Here is a 17,654-nt window from a genome sequence, read left to right on the forward strand (position 1 = left end):
GTGTCTCAAAAATAAATAAGCATTAAAAAATTTTAAAGGAAAAATGCAAATAATACTTTACATGAGTAAATGCCAAGTTCTGTACACTTTTCAACATTATCTTAATTCTTGAACAAATTTTTTTTTTCTAATAGCAATAAAACATGAAGGCCATCCATTTTCTTTCTTTACTTTTTTTCTTCTTTCTTTCTTTTCTTTTGTAGGCTCTACACCCATTGTGGGATTTGAACTCAACCCCTATAGATCAAGAGTCACATGTTCTACTGACTGTCTATTTATACTATCAGAACATAACTTTATGCACATTTTAAAAATCCCCTTTAATTTCATTTTACCTACACGTCCCCCATGTCTTTTCACTCATTTCTCAAACCTCTCCTTGCATTGCCCACACCTTTACCAGACTAAAGAGTCTGTAAGTAATTAGTTCTGACACCTAAATAGAGCTTAGAAAGTCAAAGTGCTCTCTCCCAAAGGTTTCCTCACTTCACTGATAAGTCTTCAAAAAAGAAATGCTCTTCACTCATTCTTTATATTTCACTTTCACATTTCATCAGCAGATCAGCAAGTGTATTTTTATTCTCATTCTAAACAAGATTAGAAAGATTTCTACTGAGCATCTTGATACTACACCCACAAGTCTGGAGACTCTGGGTACTGTTCTGCTCTTAAGAAGGTCCTTTAATGGAATAAAAGTCTATATAATTTGTGGTTGATTTCAGTCCATACTGTGTTGGATAATCAGTAAATAGCTGGAAAGTGAACTTAGTCATCATCAAAATAAGGATCTTCATAGCTATGAGGAGACTGCAAATACAGTTCTACAAATACAATTCTGTTGAAATCATCTTTTTCTTTTTTTAAAAAATTTATTTATGTAATCTCTGCATTCCATGTTGGGCTTGAACCCATAACTCTAAGATCAAGAGTCACTCTTAAAACTGAGTCAGCCAGGCACCCTCTTTTGAAATCATCTTGACTACAATACAGCTAGTATCCCGTAGCCATCTGTTTTGTTTTCTTGCTAGTGAGTAATAGGAACTGATGTAAACTGGTGAAGATTTGCTGGAGCCTGAGTATAAGCCTTTATATGTGGTTTCCTTTTGGCTCCTAAAATACTGCATAGGTGGCTGGATCCTCTTGTATTCAGAGTGAGGGTCTCTGATTCTTAACAGTATTCGTGAGGAGGAAGTGCTGCTGACAGACTGATGGGTGACATCTGTTGGTTAGTGGTAGACAAGGAAGGATGTGAATTGAATTGGTCTGCACTGTACAATGAAGGTGTAAGAAAATGGTTTTGATTGCATCCATCTTTTTCATGAATGCTTTGGAGGTCCTAATATTGCTATAATGTATTCAAGAGCTGGGCTGCTGCCTTTACCACTTTGAGAGATGATCTGTTCCTTTGCCTTTGGTTGTGTTCAGTAGCTTTTCTTTCTCCCTTGAGTCAACAAGGACTTTGTTGTTCTCCATGATTTTGCTAGTGACCTCGTGCAGGTTTTTTGTTTCCTTCCTTCCTTCCTTCCTTCCTTCCTTCCTTCCTTCCACAATTCCAGTTTATTGGGATAGTAGTAATTGATGCCTGCAGCTGTATGAAGTGCTCCATACACAGAACTGCATCATGAGAGAGGAAGGGCCTGGAATGCAGACAGAACCAGCCCAGCCTCAGTCTGTAGAGTCCTGTGGGTGCCTGCATCCGACCCTGCATCTGCAGGTTACTACTGAGTGAGCTGGATACAGGCTGGAGGGACCTGGTATAGCAGATGGCTTCCGTGATCTCGTCAGACAGCACATGAGGACCAGGGCTACTTGGAAGCCAGTTGGTTAGGTCTCATGGTATATTTACCTGTGAGCTTCTTGTTCTGAACATCTTGCACCATATTCCTGAAAGCAATTGCTTCACATGGAGTAGCTCTATCATTATCTGCCCTTAGAAGTTCTATAAGGATGGGCAGCCCTTTTTCTTTGTGGATGGCCACCAGGATGTATGCTGTAAACATCTAGTTTCCAGAAGACTGCTTCTGGAGAGATCTAGCAGAGCTTTTCAAGTTGGCTGGGTTGGAACTTTCTGGTGGAAGAATCAGATACCGTTTTACCATTGTTGGATGCCACAGCATCTCGTTCCCGTGGAGAACTTTGACAACTTGGGGATATGACCAACTTCATCTCATTGATCTCTTTATGTCCTTCTCTTTTTCTTCTCCCCCTGTCAGCCTGGCTCTATGTCCTTGCTGGGAGACTCTTTTCCTAGTTAAGTCATCCCAGCAGCCAGGCTGATAGGATAGGTTTCTTGGGGGTGCAAACACAGTTCACCACAGTGTTGCTGTTGTAATTAGACGTGTTCATACATGTGCGAATCACATGCCGATGTGAGTCTAACAGCCCCTCATAGGATTTTGCATTTCCTTCTTCCCTCCCTCCCTCCCCTACAGAATTAGTCAGAACAAGTGAAGTCTGATTATGATCAGCATCAAAAGAAGAATTACTGCATTCAGAAGAACTGGAATATTCACACTTTTTGTTAAGATTGAGAGAGTATCTCCATCGATTGTCACCTTTACAGTATCCTATGGAGATAAATTCCAAAGAAGTCCTATACAAATTTCCTTACTTTATCAGTAGATTTTCTGACCAGTTGGAACGAGGCAGATATCTCACCAACATTCTTGATTGGTATTTTATTTTTCATCTGTAAGACTGGCGAAAAGGAGGTTTCAGAGAGCACCACAGCATTCCGCCAAAGTTCCAAAACTCTTGTCATCAAGAAGGTGGACCAAATGCTTGATTCTTCCTAACCTATACACCACCTTCTGCACTTTATTGTTGCCAGAGCACAGGTGATGCAGGTAGGCCACTGCATCTGCCTGAACTGATGGGAAGGGTGTTGCAACATGTGAGCAACTTGACCCAACTTCTGAACCCTGGCACTCCCTGGGGTCTGTCTGAATACGGTCTATTGCTGTGGATCTTGTGGTGCCGTCATCAGCTGGTGCTGCATGGTGAAGCCTGTTACATCTGCACTCCTGCACTCAGTGTTGGATTGGACTGTAGGGCTCTGTGTGGCTAGCTGTTGTGTTCAGAGCATCATTATTTTTTTGGTATGTAAGGGTGCTTTGTTGTCTGGATATCGTTTGCACATTTTCAATACTTACTGTACCTGTGCAATACAGTGCTGCCTGTAATCCTTAGAGCTCCATGGTTTCGTGGTTTGGTTTGCGATAACCTTGGGCTGTACTGGGTCTTCCCTCCATATATAGTAGTGATGAGCAGTTTGGGAGACACAGCAGAATGAAGGTCTTGCCCAAGTTGGTTGGGCTGACTAGCCTAGGAACAGTAAGCCTGTCAGGCTGTCTGGCTGATGAGGAACCATACTTGTAATGGCACGATGCTGCTGTCCACATTGTTCTGTGTCATGAACAGTCCTTTTCAGTGAAGGTCCCAGATGTGTGGTATAGTGGTCATCACTGCAGGACAATGACCCCACTTGGCCTTTGGATGGGGAAGCTGCTTGAGCTTGACCATCAGGGTCAGTGGGGACCCTGCTCTGGTGGCAGTTTGGTACTGAGGGATTGGTCTTTCGGGATTGGAGGAGTGTAGGGTGGTGACTAATACAGTCTGATGTACAACTGTTGGGGAGATGACTCTCTGTTTAGAGTATGGAGATGCTGCCCGCTGAGCAGGTAATGGGGTGGAGGAAGATGCCCTGGGGCTCGGTGGTCGGGAGTCTCAGTGACGGAGAGCCAAATCTATCCCGAGAAGTTCTCACTGACCCCTTTGAGGAAGACATACCTGTCCTGGTAACATAAGAACGATTGTGCTCTAGATGGAGCTGAACTAACTCTTCTCATGGCCTGATTGGCTACTCATGGTTGAACTAGTGTTTGCCCTTCAGCTCTTGAATTACTCACTAAATGGTTACTGGTTGAACTGTGAGCGAATGCTGTGGTCTCTTGTGTGTCTTACCCAGATTCTGGCTGTCTTGGAAACTCCTTGCTTCCTGGTTTTCACTGTCAGAATAAGAATTCATTTGTGTTGAACTTCTTGAGTTACCCAATGATCTTTCATGGTGAATAGAGGGTCCCTTGTGCTGACTCTGTCCTGATGAGGTTGTTGTTGGGATGGATGGCATCAAAAACTCTAGGTTTGTTCATATCAGTATTTGCACATCTCTTGATATCCAAGGAGATGACTCCTTAGGTGAGCTGCTCCTTCAGGGAAGCTAGAACAGTGGTGGCTCTGATATTGGGTTTCAGGTCTAGGCCAGTGTAGGCAGTTTTCTTTGTGTGGTTGCTCCTCCTCCTCCAGTGAGGCCTGCTCAGTATTGGGCATTTATTTCTTTTTCTAGATTAGACAGGGTTTTTTGTCACTCCAGGAACCAGGTACATCCGCCTGAGGGGTAGCTGCTGTGCTACCCTCCAAAATTTGAAAAGCGAGCAACGGCTCCCCAACCCTCCTTTCCCTACACACCCCCTTCCCTGGAACAGCTCTCCCACCAGCCACAGGGGTGGTAGCTACCTTGCCCCTCTGCCCCGTGCCTGTGGAGTTAGCTTTGCAGCCAGCATTGATAAGGACTCAGTCCTAGAGGCCCCTCTTCATCTTTATACTTGAAAAAATTTAGAGACATTAGGTGACTTTATAGCAGTTTATGCAGCTAGGAAGTGGTAGAATTGAGATTATAATGCATATCTGTTTGGCTCTGAGATCCATGTGTGTATTAACCTCTGTTGCACTGCCTCTTCATTGTGTTGTATTCCTTAAACTCACCTATTTATTAACATTAGTAAGATTATTATTATTGGAAAGTTTAATCAGCTAACCTAACTAAATTAACTTAATATTTCTTTTTTTAAAAAAATTTTTAACATGTATTTATTTTTGAGAGACAGAGAGCATGAGTGGGGAGGAACAGAGAGAGAGGGAGACACAGAATATAAAGCTGTGAGCACAGAGCCCAATGTGGGGCTGGAACCCATGAACTGTGAGATCATGACCTGAGTCAAAGTCAGATGCTTAACCGACTGAGCCATCCAGGCGCCCCCACTTAATATTTCTAATAGTCTTGCTGATTGACTTAGCTTTTCTGGGAATAGAGTTCTTATTTATAAACATACATAATATTGAATTTTGTTTATCCTTTTCAGACTTTATATCATATTGGTTCACTTACTAGTTGCATTATCTAGAACTTCTAGAACATTATGATAACAGTGAGCATCTTGTTAATTAATTTAAAACATCTGATGTTTCACTAAATGCTTACATTAATTGAATATAGTTTTTCACCACTGAGCATGATGCCAGCCCTTAGTAGTATTCTTCATAAATAAAATAGGAAAGAGAGCAAAGTACTTGTGTTTGTTAAGAGTTTTTTTAAAATTCTATTTGGATGTCTATGTAGGCCAGATTTTAAAGTCTTAATTGTTGCTGTGTCATAATGGCTGAAACTAAAAATTACTGTTATTTCTACCTACTTATACTGCACTCATTTTTAATCTCTGATAATGTATACACGTCTTACCTCTGGCAGTATTCATTTTTGTACATTTAAAAAATAAGTTTATTATAATTTATAACTTGCTGAGTTGTATTTATTTTAAATATATATTTAAAAATTTTTATGTGGGGCTAGCATGTAGTAGGAGTTCAGTGAATATATGTTCAATATGTTGATTTTTATAATTATCTGATTAGTGAGGCATATTGATAATAAGCCTGTATTATGACTAATGATGGGAAAATGTTGTGTCAATTTTTGAAGTGGAAAAAACCCAGAAAATAGATATGTAGTATTGTTGTAGTTTCCTGGTTTCATGGTCATTTAGCTGATTTCTGATCCTACCATTTTCCCATTCTGACTTGATAGCATTTTGCTGTAGGTACCACTCTTTCAGTAGTTTGCTGGTGGGTTTAGGTATTTCTCTTAGTTCTCTCGCACGAGCGCTATCTCTCTCTCTCTCATTCTTTCTCTCTCCTTCCATCCAACCCTCCCTCTGTCTCTCTCTCTCTGTCCCTCTCTCTCTTTCTCACTCACACACACACACACACACACACACACACACACACGAGGACTAATTCATTTACCAAATGTGAGAGAATGAGGAAATATGAATATTATAGAAAATTATTAAAATACAGAGGTAGAATGTGATTGTCCCATTCAAATATTGCCCCTGAATGGTTCAGAGTTTCTCCTGTTAAACTTGCAAATAGCTATAAAGGAGGAGTTTGGGAGATATCTAAGGAATGGAATAATTGGAATTACTCTTCAATTTTGTCAGTATGATCCAAAATATCTGTCTCTATCTATAGCTAGAAAATATTTTTGAAAGTCTTATAATAGTGTTATAGTTTAAGGGAATGGAAACTGATATTAAATTTCTAGTTATTTTGGTTAATGGTCTAGGGTATAATTATCTGGACATAATTGCCATTTGAGGAGCTATGCTTTGCTTAAGTAAATAGAATTGGTGGCTCCGTGTTGGGCCCACTCAGCAGCTAACCATAGTATAATAATCCTTACCACAGCAGCTGGAATTTATTGTAGCTATTGCTGTATGTTCTCACTGTAAAGGCTGTGATTTCTGTGAGGAAATCAGAAAAGCAGCCCTTTTGTGGTTTTGATTAAAGAGTGTTTTCCTGGCAGCATGAGAAAATGCTCTGCTTGTTTTGTGCTCTGTAGATAAAAGAAGTGCTTTTACAAAAGGAGCCATTTCTTTAAAAAGTAGTCCTATGCAAGATACCTATTTTAATTTTATTATTAACCATCTAATAATTGTGAATGATTTTAATGCACATGTTCACTGAAGAAATGCATATAGGGAATGATACTAATTAAAGGAAATGTGTTGATATTAGGGTGGGTATAGAAATTTTCCACTCAAGGCCACATTCCTATGGTTATCTTTCTATGGTTTTCTTTAAAAATGGTTGACCCATAGAACTCAGAACAAGTTGAGTAATGTGTATACTGTCTTTGGGTATTTTATTTTAATTACAGTGTTGTTAACATACAGTGTTATTTTACTTTTAGGCATACAGTATAGTGATTTAAAAATTCTTTGTATTACTCAGCATTCATCAAGATAACTGTATTCTTAATCCTTTTCACCTATTTCTCCCATCCCTTGACCCATCTCCCCTTTTGTAACCATCAGTTTTTCTCTATAATTAAGAGTCTGTTTTCTGGTTTGTCTCCCTCTTTTTTTTTTTGCCTTGCTGATTGTTTACTGGATTCCACATATATGCGAGATCATCCAAGATTTGTTTTTCTCTGGCTTATTTCACTTAGCATTATGCTTTCTCACTCCATGTTGATACAAATAGCTAGATTTTATTCTTTTCTTATGGCTAACATTCCTGTGTATGTGTGCATGTGCCACATCTTTTATCCATTCGTCTGTTGGTGGATACTTGGGCTCCTTCGATAGTTTTGCTGTTGTAAATAATGCTGCAATAAACATAGGGGTGCATTTATCCCTTTGAATTAGTGGTGTTATATTCTTTGAGTAAGTAACCAGAAATGTGGTTACTGGATCATGGGGTAGTCCTATTTTTAATTTTCTGAGGAACCTCCATGCTGTATTCCACAATAGCCGTACCAATTTGCAGTCTCACTAATAGTGCACGAAGGTTTCTTTTTCTTCACATACTTGTCTACACTTGTTGTCTTTTTTATTTTTGACAGGTGTGAAGTAAGATCATGATGCATGATGTTTAGTATCTTTTCATGTGTCTGTTAGCCATCTGTATGTCTTTGGAGAAGTGTCTATTCATGTCTTCTTCTGCCCTTTTTTTGTTTTTGTTTTTTAAGAGAGAGAGCATGAATATAGGGGAGAGAGACAGAGACAGAGACAGAGAGAGAGAGAGAGAGAGAGAGAGAGAGAGAGAGAATCTCAAGCATGCTCCACACTTAGCACAGAGCCTGACACAGGACTTGATCCTGTGACCCTGGGATCATGACCCTAGCCACAATCAAGAGTTGGATGCTTAACCAACTGAGCCACCCAGGCACCCCCTATTCTTCCCATTTGTATTGAAAAAAAAAATTTTTTTTTAAGTTTATTTATATTGAGAGAGAGCAAAAGGAGGGGAGGGGTGGAGAGAGAGGGGGAGAGAGAGACTCTCATGCAGGCCCCACACAGAGCCCAGCAGAGTTAGCTCAGAGCTTAATGTGGGGCTTGATCTCAAAAACCATGAGATCATGACCTGAGCCAAAATCAAGAGTCAGATGCTTAACAGACTGAGCCACCCAGGTGCCCCTACCCATTTTTCAGTTGGATTATTTGGTTCATTTGGTGTTGAGTTATATAAGTTCTTTATATATTTTGGATACTGTTTATTGAGTGTGTCATTTGCAGATATCTTCTCCATTCAGTAAGTTGTGTTTTAGTTTTGTTGGTTGTTTCTTTTGCTGTGCAGAAGCTTTTTAGTTTGAAGTAGTTCCAGTAGTTCATTTTTGCTTTTATTTCCCTTGCCTCAGGTGACATATCTAGAAAAATGTTGCTATAATCAGTGTCAGAGAAAGTACCACATGTGCTCTCTTCTAGGATTTTTATGGTTTTAGGTCTCACATTTAGGGTCTTAGTCCATTTTGAGTTTATTTGTATATAGGGTGTATGAAAGTGGTCTGGTATCATGCTTTTGCTGTAGCTGTCCAGTTTTCCTAGCACTATTTATTGAAGAGACTTTTTCCAGTGCATGTTCTTGCCTCCTTTATTGCAGATTAATTGACCATATGATTAATGAGTTTCTTTCTGGACTTCCTACTCTTTTCCATTGATTTGTGTGTCTGTTTTTATCCCAGTACCATACTGTTTTAATCACTATGGTTTTGTAGTGTCACTTGAGGTCTGGAATTGTGATACTTCCAGTTTTTCCTTTTTCAAGATTGCTTTGGCTATTTAGGGTCTTCTGTGGTTCCATAAAAATTTTAGGATTTTTTTGTTCCAGTTCTGTGAAAAATGCCATTGGTATTTTCATAGGGATTGCATTAAGTGTATAGATTGCTTTGGGTAGTGTAGACATTTTACCTGGTTTGTCCTTCTAACATATGAGCATGGAATCTCTTTTCATTTGGTTGTGTTGTCTTCAGTTTCTTTCATCAGTCTTTTATAGTTTTCAGAGAACAATCTTTCACCTATTTGGTTAAATTTATTCCGAGGTATCTTACTATTTTTGCCGTAGTTGTAAATGGGATTGTTTTCTTAATTTCTCTTTCTGCTGCTTTGTTACTAGTGTATAGAAATGTGAATTTCCATACACTGATTTTTTTATCCTGTGACTTTACTGAATTCAATTATCAATTCTAGTTGTTTTTTGGTGGAGTTTTCAGGATTATCATGTCATCTGCAAATAGTGACAGTTTTACTTCTTTACCAATTTGGGTAGTTTTCATTACTTTTTGTTGTCTGGTTGCTGTGGTATTGTCTTTGGATTTTAATGGTAGATGGGGAAGAGTAAATTTTACTCTTTAAAAATTGACTATCACTTTCATGCCTGATTACTTACATTCCTAAATATTATAAGCTATAGCTACATTTTTCTGATTCCTTCATATATTTCAGGCATTTAAGAAGGCAGATTTACCAGTAAACAAATTTTCTTAAAACATAAATAATCCTTAAATGTCCAATAAATTATACTTGCAAATTTAGCTTATCACATTTTCTTATCTGTTAAATACCTTTATAAATAGAACATAAAATACCCTAATAGTAAGTTGTTAAAATATATTTAATGGCAATAAAATATTAATGCTGTAGCTTTTGGTTGACCTCATCATTTCTGTATTGATTTCTGTATTTTCCTGGAGTTATAGAGTTATCCACTGAAAAGGAAACAGTTACTGTCAAGCCTAGCTGAGGTAATTTGGTTAAAAATCAGGATTGGGATGCTGTTATGAGTAAAGCTCTTAAGGTCAAAAACTATAGAATTTGAATGGATTTCTGGGGAAAGAAACTTGATAGCATCTAGGACCTAGATACACCTGCCAAGCCTGAGCTGGCCTTGGTTAGCATGCGTGCTTTTCTTTGTTTGAATGGGTTCACTTAATGGGACCTTTTGAGTCCTCTTCTTTTAACTATTTACTCAGACACATGGGTTTTGTATTTTATGCATCTTTGTACTTACCTGAAATGCTGGTCTTTTAAATGAGTTGAAAGTAGGGGTGGGAGGAAGATCTTTCCAAGCCCCAGTGTTATTTATTTAATTAATTCAAATTCTGGGTCCCACTTCATCCTGGTGCTCTAAGCCTGTAGTAAAGCACTCATTTTAAGTTCTTTATTTGGGATGGAATTCTGAACCCTTTATTTCCCTTTATTCATGGAATAATCTTACTTCAGCTGTAGTTGTTCTCTACACCATAGAAAGTAATGTGGAGAACAGTTTCTGCCTCTGGGAAGAACTTCTGTTGGTCTCACTCACCATGATATATTCAATGTGCTGAATGGGAAAATAGGCATCCAAGAATACTTTATCCAGTAGGCTTCATTCAGAATTAGAGGGAGATAAAGAGTTTCCGGGACAAAAACTAAAGGACTTTGTGACCACTAAACCCACCCTGCAAGAAATATTAAAGGGGAATCTTTGGGAAAGAAAGACCAAAAGCAACCAAGACTAGAAAGGAACAAAGAAGGGGTGCCTGGGTGGTTCAGTCATTTGAGCGTTTGACTCTTGATTTCAGCTAGGGTCACAATGTCAGGGTTGTAGGATCAAGCCCTGTGTTGGGCTCTTCACTGAGTGTGGTGCCTGCTTAAGATTCATATTCTGTCTGTCTCTGTCTCTGTCTCTGTCTCTCTCCCTCTCTCTCACTCTTTCTTCCCCCTACCCCCTACTCGTGCTCTCCTTCCCTCTTTTTCTTAAAAATCCCCAAACAACAACTTTATAGGTAATACAATGAGTTAAATTCATATCAATTAATAATCACTCTGAATGGAAATAGAAATTTAGAATATGATAAAAATGCATTTCAGATCAGAGAAAAGGATTTTTTGGTTTTTTTAATTGCAGTATATTATAGCAGGGTAATGGTCCACAACAAACAAACAAAATAGATCCTTCTTTTCAGAGGAGGAAAGCAGATTTTTACCCCCCTTTATGTTATTGGAGTTGAGGAGGCATTTTTCAAAGATTGGAAATGCAGATACTCTAGTGGATTGTTAGTGGGTGTGTAGCTTGGTATATTCTGTTAGATTTGAAAAATATCTGTGAAAATCTAAAATACCTACTGAAATTTAAATCTACAAATTCTTTGATCCACCACCACAGATAAATGCTCTAGGTTTTGGGTTCACTCTGTCATATTGCACATGTGTGAAAGTACAAGATTATTCCATGCATTATGTATGTGGAAGTAAAAGGTGAGAAACAACTCAGCTTTACACCTATTGGAGATTGTTTATACCCATGTGATAAAATATAGCCTTCAAAATTGAGGTAGGCAGTTTTAAAAAAGTTCTTGATATTGCCTGTTTTCCAAGGGAAGTATTAAGTGAAAATAGCAAGGTGCCAAATGATATATGCAGTCACATGAAAATATTTTAAAAAGGAAACGATACATATTTATATTCTTTTGTATGTATAGAATACTTGTAAAAGGCTACACTAGAAGTTGATACTAGTGGCTGCGTCTGTGGAGGAGAACTGGGTGGCTAGATAATGGTGAGATTTATTTTGTCATAATTTTCTCTTGCATCTTTAGAGTTTTACACTATGGTAACATATTGGTATATTACTCATGTGACCAAAAAGAAACATATAACACACACACAAATTAATATGTAATACTGAGTAATAAAACCTCTTTATCCTAATTTTCATCTTTATCAACGCATCAGAATTTCTTAAGGGTGAAACCTTACATTACATTAAATTACATTAAAAAGGTTTTTTTTTTTATTGTGATATAAAACATACAACAAAAATTACCATCTTGGGGTGCCTGGGTGGGTCAGTCTCTTGAACATCCAGCTCTTGATTTTTGCTCAGGTCATGATCCCAGGATTGTGAGATTGAATTTGGTATCAGGCTCCGTTCTGAGCATTGAGCTTTCTTGGGATTGTCTCTCTCTCCCTTTGTCCCTTTCCCCTGCTCACACAGTCTCTCTCTCTCCTAAAATAAAAGTTGAAAAAAATATTAAAAAAAAATTACCATCTTAACCATTAAAAAAAAGTCTATTTTGAGACAGAGAGTATGAGTGGAGGGAAGAAGCAGAGAGAGAGGAGAGAGAGAATATCCTAAGCAGGCTCCCTGCCATCAGCATAGAGCCTGATAGGGGGTTTGATCTCACGAACCATGAGATCACGACCTTAGCTGAAATCAAGAGTCAGATGCTTAACTGACAGAGCCACCCAGGCGCCCCACCATCTTAACCATTTTTAAGTGTATAGTTTAGTAATATATTCACATTGTTGTGAACAGATCTTCTTAACTCTCCTCTTGCAAAAATGAAACTCAAATACTCATTCAACCACTTCCTTTTACTTTCTATTGCTAGCACATTAGAAGTTTCTCTGAATTTGAGTACTTTAGATGTAAGTAGAATTGCTCATATAAGTGGAATCATAACAGTATTGGTCTTTTTGTGACTGGCTTATTTCACTTAGCATAATGTTTTCAAAGTTCATCCATGCAGCATGTGACAGGATTTTTAAGACTATTGAATAGTATTCCGTTATATGTATAGATCACACTTTGTTGGTGAATTCATTGGCTGTTGGATGTTTGTCTTCCTTGCCCCTTTTGGCTCTTGTAAATAGTGCTGCTATGAACATGAGAGTGTACATATTCTTTGAGATTCTGCCTTCAGTTCTTTTAAATATATACCTGATATACCTAGGGGCGCCTGGGTGGCTCAGTCGGTTAGTCGTCTGACTTTGGCTCAGGACATGATCTCGTGGTTTGTGGGTTCAAGCCCCGCGTCAGGTTCTGTGCTGACAGCTCAGAACCTGGAGCCTATTTGAATTCTGTCTCCCTCTCTGCTCCTACCCTGCTTACACTCCATATCTTTGTTTCTCTCAAAAATGAATAAACATTAAAATAAATAAATAGGGGTGCCTGGGTGGCTCAGTCGGTTAAGCATCTGACTTTAGCTCAGGTCGTGATCTCATAGTTTGTGAGTTCAAGCCCCCCACATTGTCACATCCTCTGTCCCCCTCTCTCTCTGCCTTTCCCTCTCATTCTGTGTCTCTCAAAAATAAATAACCGTAAAAAAAAAAACTTAAAAAAATACATATACATACATACACACACGTGATGTACTTGAAAGTGGGATTGCTGGATCACCTAGTGGTATTATTTTTCAATTTTTGAGGAATCTTCATATTGTTCATTTCAGGAGTTGCACCATTTTACAGTTTTACCAACAGTGTGCAAGACTTCCCAATTTATTCACAGTCTCACCTATATTTAACTGTTTTTTTTTTATACTAGCCATTGTAATGGTTATGAGGTGATCCCAATAAACATTTTTAACAAGCATTATAGTCATAAATTCCTTGCATATTTAAAAAAGTTTATCAAGTATATTTAATCTGATTTCATTTTGATCACCTAGAATGTAACATGTAGTCAATTTTTACAACTGTTGCTCAGTATGCTTTGTTGTTAGGTATATGTTCTATAATCAGATCTTAAAGGGATAGTACCCTTTACTGTGCCTCTCCTGTTTTTTTCTTCTATTTAACCATGATTGAATGATCCAGGAACAAACTAGGCTATACTTAACCCAAATGAATTATGCTAACTTTTCTCGTACATAGTTAAAAAAAATTTTTTTTTAATGTTTATTTATTTTTGAGACACAGAGAGAGCATGAACAGGGGAGGGTCAGAGAGAGAGAGGGAGACACAGAATCCGAAACAGACTCCAGGCTCCGAGCTGTCAGCACAGAGCCTGACATGGGGCTCGAACTCACGGACAGCGAGATCATGACCTGAGCCAAAGTCGGACGCCCAACTGACTGAGCCACCCAGGTGCCCCTTCTCATACATAGTTTAAATTCTCAGGTTCTGCATGTTATAAGAATTTCAACTGTGTACCAGCATTAAAAGTACGATGTTTTAATAAAAAACTGTATGTCATTTTTCCTCTGCAAGGTAGAATTAGACCTCTGTTTACTTTTTAAAAACATGTTTATTTATTTATTTTTAATGTTGATTTTTGAGAGAGGAAGAGAGCTCATTTGAGCCAGGGAGAGGCAGAGAGAGAGACCAGGACAGAGGGTCTGAGTGCAGGCTCCTGCACTGACAGGAGAGAGCCCGACGTAGGGCTCGAACTCACCCACCCAAGAGGTCATAATGTTAACCTAAGTTGGCCGCTTAACCAACTGAGCCACCTGGGCACCCCCGCCTCTGTTTACTTCTAATTGAAAAGTTTTACCTTCATGGTCTTGACAGTTGGTGTTAACTTTTCTCACAAGATGAATTCAGTCATAAATTTTTTTTTAAGAGCAAGGTCAAGCAGTGTTGAAGGATTTTATCCAGACAAAAAAAGTACATGAGATCCTAGTGAAAAATGGAAAAAGGGTATAAATTGCTTTTCAGGTTTTTTTTTCTCCTCCAAAAAAATTTTAGGGTCATGAGTGTCCTACTACAAAATACCTGGTAAAACATTTTCCATTTTAAGTAAATTAATTGCAGTTTTGTTTTCTTGACTTGAAGTGCCTGAAATCATTATTCTGGCATTATCATCATAGAATTGCTGCTTCTGTCTTAGAAGTAGTTATTCTTTGGAAGTAGTTAGTAGTAGTATTTAAAAGTATTACATCATTATGTGAATATCTAGCTGTAGATATATACAGCTGTAGCTGTAGCCTACAATTAAATCGTAAGTATTAGAAGTCATTTAAAAATAATTTTTGCTAGACTTCAAGTTTCACCACTGTGTAATTAACTTCTTTATGACTTTTCATTTGAATATTTAAGACTGAGCAGTTGCATTTACTGTACTTGGTGTGTGAGTTGGTAAAGAAGGGTGCTGAGTGGTAGTAGGCTTGGGAAGGGTGGGGGTTTAATCCTGTCAGTTTTGAGAAAAGATAATGAAATCCTTTATATTCTTTTCCATAGACATGCATTTCAAAGACTTACATTTTAATAAGAATTGGTTGTGCAGCTGCAACCCTGGCAACATGGACTAGGAGAAAAGAATTGGGGCACAATTCCAGAAATCAAGGCAGGCACTGGTCTCATGTGGAGCTGAGCTAATGAAACTGATAAAAATATAAACCACTTAGTAGAAATACGACCAGAAATAAGACCTTTCTTTGGCCTAGTGGATGTTGAAATTTTCTGAACTATATTTTAATATTTACAAAATGAAAAAACTGTCATAAGGTGCTTACTCAATAAGAGTAGCTGCATTATATTCTCCTTTAGTATAGAAATGCCCTGTAAAGTCTGGGAAGCTAATACTCCTGTGAATTATATCTAAAAAGTAATTGTTGCTGGTCTATTCTTGGTAAAATATTTGAAGCACAAGCTACCAAGTTTGTCAGATTTTTAAAAACAGGTTTTTAAATTATAGTAATTTAAGAAATACATGCTCATTGTAGTTTTAATGTACATTTCTCACAGTTATTGGACTCTTTAGATGTCCTCAAATAAAATTTGTTAAACATACTCTCTTCTCTCAACACTATGAGAGTGGCTGCTGTAGAATCTATCATTAAGCCATAATTTCATTATTACCAACATTTAGGTTGTGTCTCGGTTTTTCCCTCCTATCATAAGTAGTATTGCTGGGACGCCTCAAGTGTCTGACTTTGGCTCAGGTCATGATCTCAAAGCTTAAGGGTTCAAGCCCCACGTGGGACTCTGTGCTGACAGCTCAGAGCCTGGAGCCTGCTTCGGATTCTGTTTCTCCCTCTATTTTTCTACCCCTCCCCCACTCACACTCTGTCTCTCTCAAAAAATAAACATTAAAAAAAATAAAAATAAAGAAGTATTGCAATAAAACATTTTTTGTGCAGATAAATATTTTGCATTTTCTGCATTATCCTCAATTATTGCTGGATTTTCAGAAGTCATACACATTAAATGTACACATTTTTGACAGTTTCTAAAAGTACTACCAATTTACATAACCTTAATTTTTTTCAGCAGTGAGTTTTTTTTTCCCTTGTATCTTATCTGGCTCTTTGGGCTTTTCTTATTTTTTAATTTTCTTTAAAAATTTTTTTTGTAATGTTTATTTTTGAGAAAGAGAGGGCATGAGTGCAAGTGGGGGAGGGGCAAATAAAGAGGGAAATACAGACTCTAAAGCATGCTTCAGGCTCTGAGCAGTTAGCACACAGCCCGTGTCAGGGTTCCAGTCCACGAACTGTAAGATCATGACCTGAGCCAAAGTTTGTCACTTAACAGATTGAGATACCCAGCTGCCTCTCTGGGCTTTTCAGTCGTGACTTCTTTTATCTTTAATTCTGGGAAAACTTACTCGCATCATTTTTCAACATGTTTATTTTTCTCTTGAAATGTATTATTTTTTCCCTCTTTCTGGAACTTCTCTCGTGGTAATAATATCCGTCTAGTACAGTTATTTCCTGTCAACTCTAAAAGTAAAATGGCCAGTTATTTTACTAGCAAAATGAGTTTATTCAGCATCAGTGAAGGTACTGCATTTTGGAATATATCTCAAAATGCAAGTATGTAAAACCATATGCAAGTCCGGAGATGAGATAAGAGGAGAGGAGCATTACTTTATTGAGAAAAGGAGAAAGATGGGAGGGAGCTGCTTTGAAGGAAAGTCCTTTGGAGTAAAGCTTGAGTTGAGCATGATGATGGCTTCTCATTGGTTGAGGTGTATATTTTCTTATTGGCTGAGCTTGTTGCTGGGCAAGGAGAAATTATTCCTTCCTCCTCTGGTGGCATTGCAATTAACTAGGAGTAGTAGGGCAGGAGAGCTCCCCCTTCTGGTATCTGGACTCCAGTTTTAATGATAGTCCCTTGGTGTGCATTTCTGTATTGCACAGTTGAGGCATTCTGCTCCAGATGGTGTAAATTGTTCAGTGTTTGTCTTTATTTTACCTTTTTTTCCTGCTCCAGATGTCTGTTTATTTTGATTGGTAAGGTAATGATCCCTTGGTTGGGGCAGGGGGAAGATCTACTTAATCTAATAATATGTGGTGGAAATGGGCATCATCCAGACCTTGGTTTGTGTGAGTCCGGGTGAGTTTAAGGAGTGGAGGGGCTTGGGTCTCTGCTCAAATAGCCATCTTGCACCACCAAATTGCTCTCCTGTTGGCTGCTACTGCATCATTTTATGATCAGAGTTTATTTTATTTTTTTTATAATTTTTTTAAAGCTTATTTGTTTTTGAGAGAGAGAGAGCAAGAGCAAGAGAAAGCGCGAATGCAAGTAGGGGAGTGGCAGGGAGGGAGACACAGAATCTGAAGCAGGCTCCAGGCTCAGGCTCAAACTCACCACAAGATCATGATCTGAGCTGAAGTGGGATAATTGACCCACTGAGCCACCCAGGTGCCCCATCAGGGTTTATTTTTTAAACTCTTAGAAATGAGTAGTAATACGTACTGGAGATAAGAAATATGTATTGCTTATTAGAAATAAGAAATAACACTTACTCTAGGAGGTAATGTCCGTAAGATTGTAATTCATCACCAAATCTGTAGGGTTTTGGCAGGGTGGTGGGGGTACTTGACTGAA

General features: G+C 38.3%; 1 protein-coding gene and 1 pseudogene across 4 annotated transcripts in view; one reads left to right on the forward strand and one right to left on the reverse strand.

Annotated features, from left to right (window-relative positions):
* The window catches only part of CDC42SE2 (CDC42 small effector 2), a 132,278-nt gene that overhangs the window by 51,580 nt on the left and 63,044 nt on the right, over positions 1-17,654 (forward strand). The window lies entirely within an intron of this gene.
* On the reverse strand, positions 628-4,329 carry LOC125164214 (plakophilin-4-like; annotated as a pseudogene).

Source organism: Prionailurus viverrinus, chromosome A1, assembly GCF_022837055.1.
Source record: "Prionailurus viverrinus isolate Anna chromosome A1, UM_Priviv_1.0, whole genome shotgun sequence".
NCBI classification, from domain to species: domain Eukaryota; kingdom Metazoa; phylum Chordata; class Mammalia; order Carnivora; family Felidae; genus Prionailurus; species Prionailurus viverrinus.